The sequence below is a fragment of the Coregonus clupeaformis genome, unplaced genomic scaffold (assembly GCF_020615455.1).
Source record: "Coregonus clupeaformis isolate EN_2021a unplaced genomic scaffold, ASM2061545v1 scaf0470, whole genome shotgun sequence".
In the NCBI taxonomy this organism is placed as follows: domain Eukaryota; kingdom Metazoa; phylum Chordata; class Actinopteri; order Salmoniformes; family Salmonidae; genus Coregonus; species Coregonus clupeaformis.
This window is the reverse complement of record NW_025533925.1, coordinates 1-7,500: the sequence shown is the minus strand read 5'-3', so window position 1 is coordinate 7,500 and position 7,500 is coordinate 1. Positions and strand designations below refer to the sequence as shown.

At 43.6% G+C, this 7,500-nt stretch overlaps 1 pseudogene; it reads right to left on the bottom strand.

Annotated features, from left to right (window-relative positions):
• Window positions 1-7,432, bottom strand: part of LOC123481247 — a 45,727-nt pseudogene extending 38,295 nt beyond the window's left edge.
• Window positions 7,433-7,500: the final 68 nt, after the last annotated feature.

Below are 7,500 nucleotides of genomic sequence, written 5' to 3'. Positions count from 1 at the left end.
CTACCGCCCAGCCACTGAAGTGGTCTTCCCAGATTAGCTGGCTATTAGTGGCTACCGCCGGCCACTGAAGAGGTCTTCCCAGATTAGCTGGCTATTAGTGGCTACCGCCCCACTGAAGAGGTCTTCCCAGATTAGCTGGCTATTAGTGGCTACCGCCGGGCCACTGAAGAGGTCTTCCCAGATTAGCTGGCTATTATTGGCTACCGCCCAGCCACTGAAGAGGTCTTCCCAGATTAGCTGGCTATTAGTGGCTACCGCCGGGCCACTGAAGAGGTCTTCCCAGATTAGCTGGCTATTAGTGGCTACCGCCGGGCCACTGAAGAGGTCTTCCCAGATTAGCTGGCTATTAGTGGCTACCGCCGCCACTGAAGAGGTCTTCCCAGATTAGCTGGCTATTAGTGGCTACCGCCTGGCCACTGAAGAGGTCTTCCCAGATTAGCTGGCTATTAGTGGCTACCGCCTGGCCACTGAAGAGGTCTTCCAGATTAGCTGGCTATTAGTGGCTACCGCCTGGCCACTGAAGAGGTCTTCCCAGATTAGCTGGCTATTAGTGGCTACCGCCTGGCCACTGAAGAGGTCTTCCCAGATTAGCTGGCTATTGTGGCTACCGCCGGGCCACTGAAGAGGTCTTCCCAGATTAGCTGGCTATTAGTGGCTACCGCCTGGCCACTGAAGAGGTCTTCCCAGATTAGCTGGCTATTAGTGGCTACCGCCTGGCCACTGAAGAGGTCTTCCCAGATTAGCTGGCTATTAGTGGCTACCGCCTGGCCACTGAAGAGGTCTTCCCAGATTAGCTGGCTATTAGTGGCTACCGCCTGGCCACTGAAGAGGTCTTCCCAGATTAGCTGGCTATTAGTGGCTACCGCCTGGCCACTGAAGAGGTCTTCCCAGATTAGCTGGCTATTAGTGTCTACCGCCTGGCCACTGAAGAGGTCTTCCCAGATTAGCTGGCTATTAGTGGCTACCGCCTGGCCACTGAAGAGGTCTTCCCAGATTAGCTGGCTATTAGTGGCTACCGCCTGGCCACTGAAGAGGTCTTCCCAGATTAGCTGGCTATTAGTGGCTACCGCCTGGCCACTGAAGAGGTCTTCCCAGATTAGCTGGCTATTAGTGGCTACCGCCTGGCCACTGATCTAGCAAGCTGCATGGCAATAACTAGCTATCCTCCTAAATGCGGTGGTAGTGGATAAACTAACTATAACTAGCTATCCTCCTAAATGCGGTGGTCAGTGGATAAACTAACTATAACTAGCTATCCTCCTAAATGCGGCGGTCAGTGGATAAACTAACTATAACTAGCTATCCTCCTAAATGCGGCGGTCAGTGGATAAACTAACTATAACTAGCTATCCTCCTAAATGCCGTGGTCAGTGGATAAACTAACTATAACTAGCTATCCTCCCTAAATGCGGCGGTCAGTGGATAAACTAACTATGGAGTTGAACATATTTGGCTGAAAACTAACTCGTTTTCCATGGTGTGACCATTTCTAACCAGCTGGCTACTGCAGCCTGTGTGCCCATTAGCTCCAGAGTCTAGCTAACTGTGTATTTTGGCATCCACAATTAGCTAGCTAGCTAGTTGGCTACTGTCTGGCCAGTGTGAGCCAACATGCTAGCTAGCTAGTTGGCTGCTGTCTGGCCAGTGTGAGCCAACATGCTAGCTAGCTAGTTGGCTACTGTCTGCGCCAGTGTGAGCCAACATGCTAGCTAGCTAGTTGGCTACTGTCTGGCCAGTGTGAGCCAACATGCTAGCTAGCTAGTTGGCTACTGTCTGGCCAGTGTGAGCCAACATGCTAGCTAGCTAGTTGGCTACTGTCTGGCCAGTGTGAGCCAACATGCTAGCTAGCTAGTTGGCTACTGTCTGGCCAGTGTGAGCCAACATGCTAGCTAGCTAATTGGCTACTGTCTGGCCAGTGTGAGCCAACATGCTAGCTAGCTAGTTGGCTGCTGTCTGGCCAGTGTGAGCCAACATGCTAGCTAGCTAGTTGGCTACTGTCTGGCCAGTGTGAGCCAACATGCTAGCTAGCTAATTGGCTACTGTCTGGCCAGTGTGAGCCAACATGCTAGCTAGCTATCTACATTTGAGTCAGTAGCTATCCTAAACTAGCTATGAGTTGAACATATTTGGCTGACAACTAACTCGTAGCCAGTTGCTGTTGGCCATGGTGGAATCATATCTCACCCGCTGGCTCCTGAATAAAAAACGGAATGGTAGAAAATGTCCAAACCATTAGCATCTATGAGCACTTATGAGCTTTCATAAGAAAAAGGGCTGAGATGACTCAAACCCTGTAGCTAGCTAGCAAGCCCAGCTGGGTGGCAATGTTACTGTGGGGGAATCTTAGATTCGTCTTTTCATTTTAAGATAACCTGTAGCTAGCTACAGCCCAGCTGGGTGGCAATGTTACTGTGGGGGAATCTTAGATTGGTCTTTTAATTTTAAGATAACCCTGTAGCTAGCTAGCAAGCCCAGCTGGGTGGCAATGTTACTGTGGGGGAATCTTAGATTGGTCTTTTCATTTGAAGATAACCCTGTAGCTAGCTAGCAAGCCCAGCTGGGTGGCAATGTTACTGTGGGGGAATCTTAGATTCGTCTTTTCATTTTAAGATAACCCTGTAGCTAGCTAGCAAGCCCAGCTGGGTGGCAATGTTACTGTGGGGGAATCTTAGATTCGTCTTTTCATTTGAAGATGACCCTGTAGCTAGCTAGCAAGCCCAGCTGGGTGGCAATGTTACTGTGGGGGAATCTTAGATCGTCTTTTTCATTTTAAGATAACCCTGTAGCTAGCTAGCAAGCAGCTGGGTGGCAATGTTACTGTGGGGGAATCTTAGATTGGTCTTTTCATTTTAAGATAACCCTGTAGCTAGCTAGCAAGCCCAGCTGGGTGGCAATGTTACTGTGGGGGAATCTTAGATTCGTCTTTTCATTTTAAGATAACCCTGTAGCTAGCTAGCAAGCCCAGCTGGGTGGCAATGTTACTGTGGGGGAATCTTAGATCCGTCTTTTCATTTGAAGATAACTGCCATTGCAGTTGGAGGTTCCTACTGATTCCAGAGAAATGGTCTGTTAAGGGTTAGGGTTAGGAGAAGAGAAATGGTCTGTCAAGGGTTAGGGTTAGGGGTAGGAGAAGAGAAATGGTCTGTTAAGGGTTAGGGTTAGGGGTAGGAGAAGAGAAATGGTCTGTTAAGGGTTAGGGTTAGGGTTAGGAGAAGAGAAATGGTCTGTTAAGGGTTAGGGTTAGGGTTAGGAGAAGAGAAATGGTCTGTCAAGGGTTAGGGTTAGGGGTAGGAGAAGAGAAATGGTCTGTTAAGGGTTAGGGTTAGGGGTAGGAGAAGAGAAATGGTCTGTTAAGGGTTAGGGTTAGGGTTAGGAGAAGAGAAATGGTCTGTTAAGGGTTAGGGTTAGGGTTAGGAGAAGAGAAATGGTCTGCCATGTTTAGTGTTTTGTTAAGGGCCCGAGTGACCAAGATGGCTCAACCAATCACCTACGGATATTACTGACTTTGCCTCCGGGCATCCTATGAAGGGAAATGTTGTGTAGACAGTGTGTAGTAATGTGGTGTGTTCTGTGTTAAACAGTAATACATGTGAACAGCGATGCAGTCTCATCAACTCAAACCACACCTTTATTTACCCTGCTAGCCTATGGGGTGTCGTTTGTAAAGTTGTACCATCTAAATGTTTTACAATCTGATTTATAAGGACATCTGATTTATAAGGACATCTGATTTATGAGGACATCTGATTTATAAGGACATCTGATTTATAAGGACATCTGATTTATAAGGACATCTGATTTATGAGGACATTTTAGATGTGACCTGATAAATCTATCTTTATAAACGGCACCACATACTAGCCGGACTGACACAGACAGTGTGTGTACAGTGTGTGTGTGTCCCACTGTGACTGACCTTACTTCCAGAGTCCTTGGTTCCACATTCACCTTTATCGTACCACCACTTGTTCTTTAGCTTGTCTAAGACTCCTTGTTCACTGAGTTTCAACACCGCTAGGTTTACTGGCACTCTTCACACGACGGGAATAACATAAATAACATTAGCTATGTTATGTTATGTTATTATTTCATGACATACAGCTGTTATGTAGCCTTATGTAGCTTCCTGCCTCCCTAGAACAGCTGTTATTAAGCCTTATGTAGCTTCCTGTGTGTTGTCTAATTGAGTTGGCGATAGGCCTTGTTGCGCTACGTGTCCTGGCTGAACATAGAGCTCAACCAGACAGATAGGCACCAACGCATCACCCTGAGTAAGCAGCACAGACACAGAGCACAGCCTCTCTACTTCACATAGCTCTATGGTCTGTGTATATATTCTTTTTTTAACTGCCAAATAAAATCAATCAATCAATCAATGACCCTGATCCATTGAAGGAGGTCATTGCCTCCAGAATCCCAGGGGTGAGGGACCCTGATCCATTGAAGGAGGTCATTACCTCCAGAATCCCAGGGGTGAGGGACCCTGATCCATTGAAGGAGGTCATTACCTCCAGAATCCCAGGGGTGAGGGACCCTGATCCATTGAAGGAGGTCATTACCTCCAGAATCCCAGGGGTGAGGTGTGTGTGCTGCTTGTGTGTGCTGCTTACTCCCTGGCCTTAGTTACCAGTCTGAGGCCTGCTGGCGGCTGGGGGCGGGGCTAACCTTGCTTTCTCCTCCTCCGCTGCCACACTCTCCCTTGTCGTACCACCATTTATTTTTCAGTTTGTCCAACAGGCCCTGCTCATTCAGTTTTAACACGGCCAGGTTCACTGCATTTCTACCAACGATAGATAAAACACACTGGTGAGACAGGATGATGTGACAGGTCTGTTCCCCGAGCTGGTCCTTAGCAGTTAGCCTTAACCTTAGATATTACCATTACTGTTAGCAATTAGCCTTAACCTTAATATTACTACAACCGTTAGCATTAGCACCAGGATTAGTGTAATCCTGTAAATCAGCATTAGCAATTAGCTTAGCATAATGTATCAGGCTCTGTTATTGGACAGGTGGCTAAAGGCTAGTGGACAGAGGGCTATCATAATACGGTAATATAATATACATGCCTGGGCTATAGCCAGTAATAAACAGGTCTATATAATAATAATAATAATATGATCTGGTAATAAACAGGTCTATATAATAATAATAATTATAATATGATCCGGTAATAAACAAGTCTATATAATAATAATCATAATAAAAATCATAATAATCATAATATGATCCAGTGATAAACAGGTGTATATAATAATAATCATAATAATATGACCCACAGTGTCAACCCAGGCAATATCGAAAACATTCTCTCTTCAGCCAATCAGGAAGAAGCAAGAAAACTATTGGTCTGAAGCCCATCCCTAGGTACTGCAGGGGTTTATTGTGGCCAGCCACTAAGGACTATGGGTAGTGTAGTGTGGACAGCCACTAAGGACTATGGGTAGTGTAGTCTTCCCTAGGCTTACAGGTGATCAGAGTTGTGGATGGGGATTTCTATACTGTACTATATTATACTACACTATACTAATATAAACCACTGTGTATCAGGTCATGTAAGATACTATAACAGCATTAGGGACATATTGTTATACTATACTATACTATACTATACTATACTATACTATACTATACTATACTATACTATACTATACTAGGTAGGGTAGGTACGATACTATAACAACATTAGGGGACATATTGTTATACTATACTATACTATACTATACTATACTATACTATACTATACTATACTATACTAGCCTGTATACAGACCACTGTGTATCAGGTCATCAGGGTAGGTAAGATACTATAACAACATTAGGGGACATATTGTTATACTATACTATACTATACTATACTATACTATACTATACTATACTATACTAGCCTGTATACAGACCACTGTGTATCAGGTCATCAGGGTAGGTAAGATACTATAACAACATTAGGGGACATATTGTTATACTATACTATACTATACTATACTATACTATACTATATTATACTATACTAAACTAGCCTGTATACAGACCACTGTGTATCAGGTCATCAGGGTAGGTAAGATACTATAACAACATTAGGGGACATATTGTTATACTATACTATACTATACTATACTATACTATACTATACTATACTATACTATACTAGCCTGTATACAGACCACTGTGTATCAGGTCATCAGGGTAGGTAAGATACTATAACAACATTAGGGGACATATTGTTATACTATACTATACTATACTATACTATACTATACTAGCCTGTATACAGACCACTGTGTATCAGGTCATCAGGGTAGGTAAGATACTATAACAACATTAGGGGACATATTGTTATACTATACTATACTATACTATACTATACTATACTATACTAGCCTGTATACAGACCACTGTGTATCAGGTCATCAGGGTAGGTAAGATACTATAACAACATTAGGGGACATATTGTTATACTATACTATACTATACTATATTATACTATACTATACTATACTATACTAGCCTGTATACAGACCACTGTGTATCAGGTCATCAGGGTAGGTAAGATACTATAACAACATTAGGGACATATTGTTATACTATACTATACTATACTATACTATACTAGCCTGTATACAGACCACTGTGTATCAGGTCATCAGGGTAGATAAGATACTATAACAACATTAGGGGACATATTGTTATACTATACTAACTTACTATACTATACTATATTATACTATACTATACTATCTGCCTGTATACAGACCACTGTGTATCAGGTCATCAGGTAGGTAAGATACTATAACAACATTAGGGGACATATTGTTATACTATACTATACTATACTATACTATACTATACTATACTAGCCTGTATACAGACCACTGTGTATCAGGTCCTCAGGGTAGGTAAGATACTATAACAACATTAGGGGACATATTGTTATACTATACTATACTATACTATACTATACTATACTATACTAGCCTGTATACAGACCACTGTGTATCAGGTCCTCAGGGTAGGTAAGATACTATAACAACATTAGGGGACATATTGTTATACTATACTATACTATACTATACTATACTATACTATACTATACTAGCCTGTATACAGACCACTGTGTATCAGGTCATCAGGGTAGGTAAGATACTATAACAACATTAGGGGACATATTGTTATACTATCTCACCCACCTTAATGGGGATCCTTTAGGCGTGGCGATGCCGTATCCTTTAGAGTCCAGGTTCCCTCCCACCTTCATGGTGTCGCAGGGTTTCCTCTGCTCGATGTACTCGTTCATGGTGGACTCCAGAAGGTACGCGTACTTCCCCTTGGACTTCCTGACTCTCAGCACCCCCCTCCGCTGTCTTCTACAAACGGGGACGGCTCCGCTGACTTCATGTACTGCCACATCTTGTCAAACAGCGCTATCTTCACCTCTGTTGAGAGACAACACATTAGAACTACACCCCTAACCCCTCTACCTGCCACATCTAAACACATTAGA